This window comes from Oryzias melastigma, linkage group LG22 (genome assembly GCF_002922805.2).
Source record: "Oryzias melastigma strain HK-1 linkage group LG22, ASM292280v2, whole genome shotgun sequence".
NCBI lineage: Eukaryota > Metazoa > Chordata > Actinopteri > Beloniformes > Adrianichthyidae > Oryzias > Oryzias melastigma.
In genome coordinates this window covers 6,212,481-6,224,485 of record NC_050533.1, presented here as the reverse complement: position 1 = coordinate 6,224,485, position 12,005 = coordinate 6,212,481, and the positions used below count along the sequence as shown (strand labels likewise).

General features: G+C 36.4%; 1 protein-coding gene across 1 annotated transcript in view; it reads left to right on the top strand.

Moving 5' to 3' along the window:
• Positions 1-2,032: 2,032 nt before the first annotated feature.
• The window catches only part of LOC112145374 (serine/threonine-protein phosphatase 2A regulatory subunit B'' subunit alpha), an 84,146-nt gene continuing 74,173 nt past the window's right edge, over positions 2,033-12,005 (top strand). The window contains exon 1 of the mRNA XM_024270549.2: positions 2,033-2,410. The gene's annotated coding sequence lies outside the window, so the exon portion shown is untranslated. The remainder of the gene's footprint in view (positions 2,411-12,005) is intronic.

The window sequence follows — 12,005 nt, the reverse complement described above, 5'->3', positions numbered from 1 at the left end:
ATTACACTTGATCTTTTTTACAAAAAAGGCACATAAAAGGGTATTATTAGACCTCAGTGATGCTACAACCTAAAATAAATCACTGTAAGTCTTACATTTTCTTGATGTATTCTATTAATGTGAATTTTATACATACTTTGAGTCATAAGCTTATTATTTTAGGTAAATTCATACATACATCAAAGTTAAGAGGTCAGTCCTGTGCATAAAAGCTTAATGTTTCTAATATTTAATATGTAACTAAAGTATTTTACATCTTGCTAACTTAAAATACGAAAGTGAAAGTATTTGTGGTTTGAAATTAACAAAGTAATAGTGAGATTCATTAGCATGTCTCTTTTATCTTTACTGTAATAGAAGTCAAATCTTTGTTTTAAATGTTTAAAGTGGTTCAAAGTTTTTCAGGTTTTCTTTAAATCTTAACATTTTCCAGGCAAAACTAGGAAACAAACAAGGTTTGATGTTTGTTGTAACAGTAGACCTAAAAATGTGTTGATCACTTGTCAAAGGTTTATCCCTTAGGCTACGTGCACACTGTGCACATGATGCCCATCCAAGAACAGGCTTTGTTTTCACTATGTTCACACTGGACTGTCACTACCTGATACGACTGCATGTACCTGCTGTTAGAAGAGGCTTGGGGCGAAGCGTCAAAGCGGTGCAAACGATGTGAATCTTGCTCCGGGCTTTTTCTTTTACAGCTCTATTTTGGTGTCATATAATTTTCTAATATCTAAGAGTCTGGCTGCAAACTAAGACCGTGCAAGGAGCGTGCTCTCATCACTTGAACAGCACTAATGGGCCTTTCAGGTTTCAACTATACATACGTACAAATAAAATCCAATGAATGCCTGTTAAAAGTTGAACCAATTATAACCAATCAGGGACTCGGATTTGGTAGAGACGTATGGATGGCGTCCTTTTTTAATTAACAGAAGTGCCAACCGTTTGAAAATTGATCTCGGAGGAGAAACAAATTACTGCGGTTTGTGCCCGGCCAGAATTACGTTTTTCAAATTTCAAATTTGTTATGTTGTTGACCATGTTATGTTTAAAAATCTGGATATTTCACTAATACATTTTACAATATGTGAACAGTATCAGATGAAACTAAATGTCTTGAAATTATATAGTAGATTTTTTTAGAAACAAATGTGTCTAAATGTAGGGCTGGGTATTGGTTATAATTTCCAGAAACAATTCAATTCAATTCAGATTTTTTCGGATTCTTCAATTCAATTCAATTTTAAGTTTACAAATTTATACACATTTGTTTAGAAATATATAAAAAATCTACTATTTAATTGGAATATATTTATATTAATCTGATACTGTTCACATATTGTAACAATTATAAGTAAAATAATAAGATTGTTAATACCATAAAGTGTTACATAGATTCTCTAAAGGAGAAATTCCAACAAAAATGTTCAGATCATTAAGATTGCAAACATTGTTCTTCTCCGGGAGGATGTTTAAGTTTGGCCACTAGGTGGCGATCGCGCTATAGAAGTACACTTTATTCAAGAAGAAGACAACAGTATGAGGGAATAAATGAAGTTTTAGTTCACAAATAGTCACTTTAAAAAATATTTCATTAAAAGAGTTTGGAAAATTAATGCCTGTAAGTAAATAAAGATGTTCATTTAGTCAGCAATGTATTTTTTTGGTCAGCCGAACGTTAGCATTAGACGTCTTATGAGAAATTCTATTGAACGGTAGCATCAAGCTAGCGGACTTTAGCTTTATGTGCTAAATCGATTTATATCTTTTGTGAATCGATTTATTAATCTATTAAGCTTAAATGGATTCAAATTTATTTTTTCAACCCAGTCCTATTTAAATGTGTAAACGCTAAATTAAAATAGAAAAAAAGAAAATCGGAATTGTATCGATTCAGGATCTTGTGAATCGAATCGTTTCTGGAGATTATAACCGATCCCCAGCCGTACTATGAACCACACACGGATGAGTTCATGTTTTTAGGCTCCAAAAAACAGTTATGGGTTAGTGTTACGTCATAGTTCTGAGTTGTGATACAAAAATACACCCTGCAGCTACAAATATGCTCCTTCCACCACGGCGGTGACTCAGACCCAACTGTTTGCTTCGCCTGAACGGAAACGAGTCGTAACCGTGAGTCCCGGCCCGCCTGTCACTCTCCCGGAGCCCCCGCCCAGCCGCTCTGTTAACGGGAACTCCCCCTAAGTTCCCCGGTGCTCCTGCCTCTGCTCATTCTCTCCGCGAGCTGTCACGCACTCACACGCGCGCGCACATCTTTCCCCCGCGGAGTCGCCGCGTGCTGGAGCAACCATCCGTCCGCTCCGCCCGAAGGCTCCACGGCTCCGGAGCGCTCCGCAGCCCGCGTCGAGCCTCGTCGTGACGGGAGTTGGTCGGCGGAAGGCAGAAGGTACGGCGCTGCCCGTCCTCCGGGAGAAACTTGGTGTCACGGCCGCCGCGTGCCGCCTCGTGCGATTGTTGTGAACAAGGCGGGAGGGATCTGCACGCGCGCGCGGGGTTTTCTGTACATCAGAGGGCTCCGCGTGAAGGCAAGTTTGGAGACTGCAGATCTGTGCAAAGGGAGCGGCAGGGGGGTCCTGGGGCCGCAAAAAGTGGCGTTCGAGCCCCGGAGACACAAATCCTGAACTCAATTCAAGTTTATTGAGTTTAAATTTTGCAGTTTGTTTAAATAATAATAAAAATCTTTAGTTTTTAATTGGATTTTCTTTAAATTTAATGCAATTTCAGTGGAATAAATGTGTTTTTCATCAACATTCTAACAATTAGTGACTCAAAAATAACTGCTTTGTGAATTATGTGCTTTTTAAATCAGTAAAACTACATTCTTGATGCTTTCTAACTTTAAAAAATGTCTCACATGACTCCAATAGAGCAAGTTTTATATTTAAAACCCAAATTGTTTTCTGAATGGCATGTTTATGTCCCTCAGTCCAGTCGAATGTGATGCTGTTTGTTTGTGTGCGCACACATGTAAATGTGGTGTGGTGATATCCTGTCAGATCCCATGGGCTGGGGGGTCAGTCACAGGGTCTCCCCCCTGGAATTCACCAGGAATAGATGCGGAGCATTTTCAGAAGCATCTTTGCTCGGATGAATGTCTTTTCTTTTAATGGTCACCCATGATGACCTCCGTGCTTCAATTCTGTCCCATTATGAATAATTTTTTATAATTACTGCAATTATTATTATTTTAGGGGGGAATATTTTTGTCTTAAAGCTTATCTCTTGAGTTCTGCAGATTCATTTTATTTTCTTTTGTTAGAAGCAAATCAGTGCTTAGAATTATGAGTCACTGCTGTCTTTATTGCATCTCTGTACCTGGAAGTCCGTCATATTCAGTGTCACCTGTAGATGCCTAGTTTTTTGTGACTTTATTCCTCTATAGACACTGACTCAGAAAAGAGAAAGGGATAGGGAATGGATGAGGAGGTGACGGATGCTCGAGTGTGAGGACGAGGGGGGATCTTGTCCGCTGTAATTGGATCCTGCCTGAACACGCTGACTTTTTGAGGTCTGGACAGAAAGCACTGCATGAACTGTGGGGAATGTGGAAGTTTGTGTGTGTGTGTGTCTGACAAAGGGCAGGCCAGCCCCCTGCGACATGTGATGCTTGCACCCACATGAAGCCTGCATGGCATCCACAGCCCAAAAAAAAAAAAGTAGTTTTGCTCCTGTTTCAGCTCCAAACGTGCCTCTTTTAAAGTAATCTGAATACTAAAACCTGTTGCACAAACATTAACAAACTTATGTGGGACACAAACAGCAATAAAACTGCTTTGTGATCTGATATTAGTGTTAGAATATTCAATATTAGGGATAGAAACCTTGTAAATTTGATTTAAATTCCATATACAAACCCATAATTTGCCTAAATATTCCATTTTGCTTTTTTAGTTTAGATCTAAAACCCTTTAAGTTTTTTCATAAATATCAATTTTTCTTGTTTTGTTTTGTTTTTTCCGTAACTTGAAGGGAAACTTTCAATAACATTATGAGATATTATCCAAGTAAAAATAAAAATAAATACATTTTTCCTGAAAGAAATGTGATATATTGCTTTATAGGGAAACCTTTAAATGGATTTATTGAATAATAATAATATTCTAAGTCAATATAAAGGTTTTTATATGCAATATTATTAAAAACGGATGTATATATTGATATACTGAACTTATTTTCAACCAAAAACAAGACAATTACCAACATTAAAGCTCAAATTTTATTCAAGTAAAAACTATATTTTAAACCCCTGGCAGCTGATACATTTAGATTTTACAGCTATTTGTGATTTTAAAGAAGTTAAATTTGTTATTCAGAATTTTGTCTAAAGCAGTCATGCTGCAAACTACTTTAATCACTTTATTGTGAAAGGGTTGATACTTTATTGTGAAAGGGTTGAAGCGTTAAAACTGGTGAAATTGTTAAACTTATAATGTTTTGCATCTTTTTCTCCCTTTTTTGTTATAAATCAGCTTAATAAGAGATCTTTCATGTTTTTAATTTTGTTTTATTTGATCAAGTTTTTAAAAAAATGACTAATATAGTTATCTAATGTAATACGTGCTTCCGACTGATCAAATAAATAGAAAGCTCGAAAGTCAATAAGAACTGCAATCAGGTCATAAAAATGAATTAATTAGACCCCAACAAAAATAGTGTCAAAAATAGGATTTTAAATGATTTATTATAGACTCTTAACAAACTAAGTTATTGCTCTATTCTCATTTTTTTCATCACCATTTATCGTAAATCCATCAATCAGCCGCTAAGCTTGATTTAAGTTGTAGCTGCAGTGCTGCGTCACTCCCAAAATATTGTAAGTTGGAGTTTTCAGTTTGTGAAGACGCAGATCAGCTGTGTTTATTTATTCATAAGCTTTGTTTAAGCAGAGCGACTCTGTGAGAGGGAAAGTTTCTTCTGCAGAAGCACCGGAGCGAGAGAAACGCTGTGAATCTGAGGTGCAATACCTTTCTGGTGTGAAACATGATGTCATCATGGAGACTTGATATCAACTCTTTACAAGAAGAGACCCAGCCAACAGGAGGGAAATGAGAAAGTTCACACCTTTAGTTAAGAATATCTGATATTAGTACTGCCACAATAGATTATTTTAATAGTCGACTAATCACCGATTATTTTTTCCGATTAGTCGATGATCGGGTCATGCGCAAACTGGATGTAAAGCACACATTTTAACTATCATTAGCTTTAAACTAACTAAAAGCTAAATATATAGTATTACCTGAGATAATGCTAGTGTGAATGCTGTAAGCTGAATTTGGCCGCTGATGATGCTAGTGCTGATAGCTAAAAACGCTGAAATTGATAACTTAAAACCCTGAAGCTGATAGGCAGCTAAAATATTTTGTTAAAGGCCCTGTTAGCCTATAAACTGAAAAAAAGCCTAAGTTGGCCAAAACAGCTAGCATGCAGCTGAAATATTAGCTAAACTCTTAATTAGCCTAACAAAACTGAAAACCTACAAAATTAAACAGGCTGAAATATTAGCTAGGAGAGAATTTCCCCATTGTGGGAGTAATAAAGGATTTCTGAAACTCCAAATTAGCCTAAAAAACTGGAAAGAAAATCCCAAATTAGCCAAAACAGCTAGCATGTAGCTGAAATATTAGCTAAACTCTTAATTAGCCTTAAAAAGTGAAAAATCCTATATTAATCAAAATAGCTAGCATGCATCTGAAAAAATGGCTAAACTCCAAATTAACCTAAAAAACTGGAAAAAAAATCCTAAATTAGCCAAAACAACTAGTATGTAGCTGAACTATTAGCTAAACTCTTAATTAGCCTAAAAAACTGAAAAAAAATCCTAAATTAACCAAAACAACTAGTATGTAGCTGAACTATTAGCTAAACTCTTAATTAGCCTAAAAAACTGGAACAAAAATCCTAAATTAGCCAAAACAACTAGTATGTAGCTGAACTATTAGCTAAACTCTTAATTAGCCTAAAAAACTGGAAAAAAAATCCTAAATTAACCAAAATAGCGAGTATGTAGCTGAAATATTAGCTAAACTCTTAATTAGCCTTAAAAAGTGAAAAATCCTAAATTAATCAAAATAGCTAGCATACATCTGAAAAAATGGCTAAACTCCAAATTAACCTAAAAAACTGGAAAAAAAATCCTAAATTAGCCAAAACAACTAGTATGTAGCTGAAATATTAGCTAAACTCTTAATTAACCCTAAAAAGTGAAAAATCCTAAAATAACCAAAACAGCTAGCATGTATCTGAAAATTTAGCTAAACTCCAAAATAGCCTAAAATCCTTAATAAATGCAAAAATAGTCCAAAAAGCTAGCAGAATATCATTGTAACTTTCAACTTAATGACACTCTGACTCCATATAATATAAAGAAACGACTAATCGACTATTTTAATAGTCGATTAGTCGTCGACTAATCGTGGCAGCTCTATCTGATTTTTGTTTCTAAGTTCTTGCTTTAAAAGGAACATTTTAAGAGCTGCAGGTATCCATTTATTAGATTTACCTCACAGTCTTTGTCTTTTTCTCTTCATTGCACTTTAATTTACTTTTCAAACTTCAACACAACTTGCTCAATCATTTTTTCTGTGCTGGTGGGCTGCAGAGTGGGTGTCCGTTTGGATGCTGTTTATAGCCGCATTCCCTCAGACATGTGCGTCTTTTCACAGATGCTCGTCGCCTCTTTCCCCTCAGCTGATGTGCACTCATGGACGATATTCATTTGAGCTTCATCCACCTCTCACATAGGTGTAGAAGGACAATGGATGCCTTTTTAGCAGCATCACATTAGGTGGGGCCGGGAGCATCTTGATGTAATGAAGTTAGACTGTGGTTATGTGGGTTTCCAGCAGACTGATGTAGATTGAATCTGTGGGCTGAACCACAAACTCAAAACATCCTGTTGTATTCTTGCTCCTGTCAGCTCTGTTCATATCTGTTTTCAGCATTTGAAGAATGGAAATAAACAGATTTTTTTTTTTTTTCCGAAACGAAAACGTTTATTCAAACAATGTCGGTTTATACTGGGGTTTTTTGGAATATACCCCCAATTTGTGCGTGAATGACCACAAACATACAGACTTGGAGAAGATTTTGGTTCTTGATCTTTGAATAAATCGCCTCCAGAAAAGCTATCTGCTGGGGTTTAAAGAAAACCTCACGTAAAACATGAGTTTTCAAACATGAGTTTGCAAAATTCTGCATTTGACTCGTCCCTTGAAAAAAACAGGGGAGCTGCAGTCGCCACTCAAAGGCCTCAGGAGATGTCTCCTCTTGGTCTGGACCGATTTATGGTTTTTGAGGTCAGTGGCTTCTTTGGCTGGATATGACTTCACTAAATTCTGGCCTTTCAGAAAATAATACAACCCTGACTGCAAAACACTTAGTCACGCTGTTTTAGACCTTAGAATTTACAATCATGTCAGTCAAGAGTCTTGACCAAATTTTGCTCTGATATAGTAAAAAAATGAAAGGAGTCCAGTTGTCCTGAGTATTGACTGCAACCGGAGAGGAATAATATGTTTTTAGAAGGTTCTGCTGTAATTTTTTATAGTGTAATCAATGGTAGCTGAGCTTAATTGATCCTTTAACACTTGAACTTTAGCTCTAGCGTTGACGTTCATTGAATTACCGTAACTCCTCAATTGTTTAGCTCTAGTTTATCCCAGTTTTTATGCAATTAACAACTAATTATGATGTGGAGAAAAGCAGGGTTGGGTTGATTTGGAACACTTCAAGCAGCTTTTCTCCACTTCTTAACTAGTTAATTGTTAAAATCGAGGTTCTCAAACTCAATTTACCTTGGGGCTACGGAAGGCAGAGTTGTACGGGGTTCCATTTGTGCCAAAAATATGTTCTTTGCCTTCATTGTTCATATATTTGGTCCATTGTCTATGTGTACTGAACAAGTTTATTGAACATTTTTCCATGTACTACCAAGCAATATCTTCTCTGGCATCACATGCTTTTACCAAGGCATCTGATTGGTCATTTCATAACTTGAATAACTTGCAATAAAGAAAAAAATATAAAGAAAAGAAAATTTGAATTCCCAAGATGTTAAGAAAGATATATTTGAACAAGAATGTTTATTCTGACAAATATAATGAATTCTTGGATCCAGTGGGTACTTCCTATTCAAGCGAGGGGGGAGGGGTCACTCAATCCAGTTCTCATATACAGTTAATGGTCTTCACCACCAGTTTATTCCAGTTTTCTAAATTATTTTATTTTATTTTTTTTGTTATGGCTTACGTCCCCCAAAATGTGCTGGTAAATAGAATTTTTCTCGCCAACGTGTGGAATGATTTTTCATAAAATGTAGACGTTTTTCCATGAATGTTTAACTCTTTAACTCATGTTTTTGCTTTTAAGTATTTATGGTAAGTTTGGAGTCGAAGAGGTTTGATGCGTATTTGCATTAATTTGGTGTCAAGGGGTTAAAGTTCAACTCCAATCGTCTTTCAATCAATTTTAAAAGTGTTCCCAGAGCCTTTTTAGCATGATGATGCTGATTTGAGCCAAAATCAAGTGTTGTTTATAGGACATAGTTTCTGCAGAGCGCCAGTAGTTTATTAGAAATTAACTTCTGAGTTGATGCTGAGTTAGCCTTCCCTTACATCCCATCATCCCTTTGTTTACACTCTCTCCCTGTAGCCTACAGTTTTGAGCTAGATTCCCATTGAACGAGGAAAATTACGACGTTAATGGATCTATGGATCGTAGTGGAGTGAGACAGGGAGCTTGTGGCCTGTCAATTGTAGTTTGTATGTAACAAATACATGTTCCTTCAAACGGCATTTCTTGGTCTTTGACTCACCACGATTTGAATAAAGAAAGACATTAAGGAGAAAGACATGATTAAAACACCAAAAACACAGTTTTCATTGGAGTGGCTCTGTAAAAACTCTTAATAGTTGTTTTACCGTGACTACATTAAGCTATTTTAGAGGCAAAGATTAAAGGCACACCTATTACTCTGAGGTTACTCATCCTCACAAGCCTACTTCGATCCTCACTAAACTTGAACTGTGCATAGAGACTGGAAGAGTCTGCTTCCCTCAGTAGATTGCTGGGTTCTCCTTCAGCGAGAAGTTCAATCATCCCAGTGGGGCTCCTTGTGGAGCTCCTGCTCCTCTACATCAAAGGAGCCAGCTGGTGGAAGAGCATCCGGTCAGGATGCCTTTTACACACTTCCCGGGGGACGCATACCTTTTCCAAACACCTCCTTTGAGAAGCATCCTGAGTCAGGAGACTATGTACTGTGAGGAGGTTACTTCCTGGTTGAACGGAGCTCTTCTGTGTCTTGTTTAAAACTATCACCTTAACCATTACTTTATTTTCAGTTTTCCACTATTGGAAAGAAAAAAAAATTTTTTTGGTTGATGTACACCACATGGGCCACAGTCAAGGCCCTCCAGATCATTTTATTTTCTTGTTATAAATGGCCCAATGTTATCTTGCGCTCATTACTAACTTATATAATTATAACAAAAAATATTCTCATGGAGAGTAAAATATTGAAAGTTATTTAAGGTTTAAGGTGATTTATTCTGGAATAATATTTTTTATTAGTCATAATTATGTTAAAAAGTTACAGTTTAAAGTTTTAAAAATTGGCAATCTGCTAACTTTTTGGACTATTTTGACATTTACTAAGATTTTCTTTGGTAATTTTGGTGTTAAGCTAATATTTCAGCCACATACAAACTGGCTAATTTAGGGGTTTTTTTTCAGTTTTTTTTGGTGCATTTTGAAGATGAGCTAATATTTCAGCTATATTCTAGCTTTTTTGTCTGATTTAGGCTTTTCTTTCAGTTTTTTAGGCTATTTTGAAGTTTTTTTTATCAGCACATGCTAGCTGTTTTAGCTAATTTTGGTTTTTCTTTCAGTTTTTAGGTTATTTTGAATTTTTTTTCAGCTACATGCTAGCAGTTTTGGCTAACCTAAGTTTTTCTTTTTAAATATTTTTTATTCTAATTTCGCATTTAGCTAATATTTTAGCTGGCTGTTAGCTTCATCGTTTTCAGCTATCAATTTCAGCATCTTCATCTATCAGCATTAGGATCTTCAGTGGCCAGATTCAGCTTACAACATTCACACTAGCATTCTTTCAGGTAATGCTTCATATCTCGTTCATACTCATGTTAAAAAGTTATGGTTCTAAAAATGTAGTTTTAGTGTTCAATAAATGTTTATCTGGTTCAGCCCGGGACCTATAGTGTGTTTTGGATTTTGGCTCCTTGTGCGATTGAGTTTGACACCACTGATGTTCACGGTACAGTGGTGTTGCGGAATAGTATAGACAAAAACAGAATTCTGTAGTAGAAAAGTAACAAAGTTGGAGTTTGTTTGCAAACACACCCTTGTGTTTCAGCCAGGAAACTCCCTGCTGCTGAGGGCTGGCGTGTGACTCAAAGTTAAAAGTGCAAAGTTGAAATTAGCTTTAATTTTTGGATTACTTGTGTGTAAAAGTGATATTTACTCCATCCCATAATTCCGTGTTTGCGCCTGTGTGTTGTCGGGTGTGGCGTTTCCGTAATCAGACATTAAGTTGTGCAGCAGACCGCTGCCTGTTCTTCTCACATTTTCCTGTTCTAATTGATCCAGAGTGTGATTAATGGCGGTCTCGACTCCCACATGTGTTTGCCCGTTCTCGGTTACACAACTCTCACTGCAGAACACGCCCAGCCGTGCACATATGTGCTGCATGCCGACACTCAGATTTGTGAGTTACTCATCGCCGCTGCACAGGGCAGTATTGTGTTTAGCTTCTTTAAAGGAACACAGCCATTCACATTTCCCAGCAGGATGTGTGTGTCTGTGGGTGGTCATCTCATATTCCGTGTAACGCTGCTGGCTGCTAAAAATGAAGACGTGACGAGGAAAGTGTGAGTGTGGTGCTGACAAGTGTTTGGGGAGAGCTGCATCTCCACATGCTTCTCAAGGTCCTTTTGTTGTTCGGTTCCAATTTTCTATTAAAGTTGTTTTTCGGAAATATTAACCTTCATCAATTCCATTTTGTGGCACAGAAGAAGTTTGACGAGCAAACCTCGGCAGAACCTCTCATATGACGAAGTCAGGACATGGGAGGCCTTTGATCTTTTTATGATTCCTCTGAACTGTAAAAGCTCACAACTCAGAGAGAAGAAAAGGGATCAAATGTGAAGGTTAGACGACTATTTTCAGTTCACTGTTAAACCAACTGATTGTTGTCAAAGAGACAAAATTTCTGTAACTATAGTTTTTCTTCTAGATATAAAAAAAAATTAGATTCAATGTCAGAAATATGAAAGTATAAAATATTGACACTAACCTGGAACACCCAGAATAATTATAACCAAATTTAAGATTCAAGATTATCCAAAAAATAGGTTCTGACATGCTATAATAAAACAACAATTCATGTAAAAACAGACGAGAATTGGACTCATATTATGAAAAACGTAGAAATACTGTAGAAAGACGGAAAAAGGCGGTGAATAAAATTATGCCGCTAGAGAAGCAAACAACAACTAAAGTGTGAAGAAAAAAGTGAATATGCAATCTAATGAAAAAAAAGGTTTTAAAACTCAAACTTGCAATAAAAAACAAAACAAATACAGAATAAATCTGATATTAAAAAAGCCTTCTAAATTCCTCTTCATCGTCTTGACTGAGAGGAGGGAGCCTTCGTCGTAAGAGTGTTTGTCCTCCAAGGCCAACACAATGTTTTGCTGATTTTTAAGAAAATGGACCCAAACAAATCAAAAGTGAACCTTTTTTTCTTTGGCCCTGCTTCACATTTCTAAGTTTTAATAGGATGGGGTTGATAAAATCAATTTGAATCGATCTAAGCTTAATTAATCAATAATCGATCCATAAAAGTCAAAGTCCGCTAGCTTGATGCTAACATATAATGGGATTTCCCATAGAAGGGTTAATGCTAACGCTCGGTTGATGTAAACATACAATTAACATCTCTATAAAGTCACAAACATGAATTT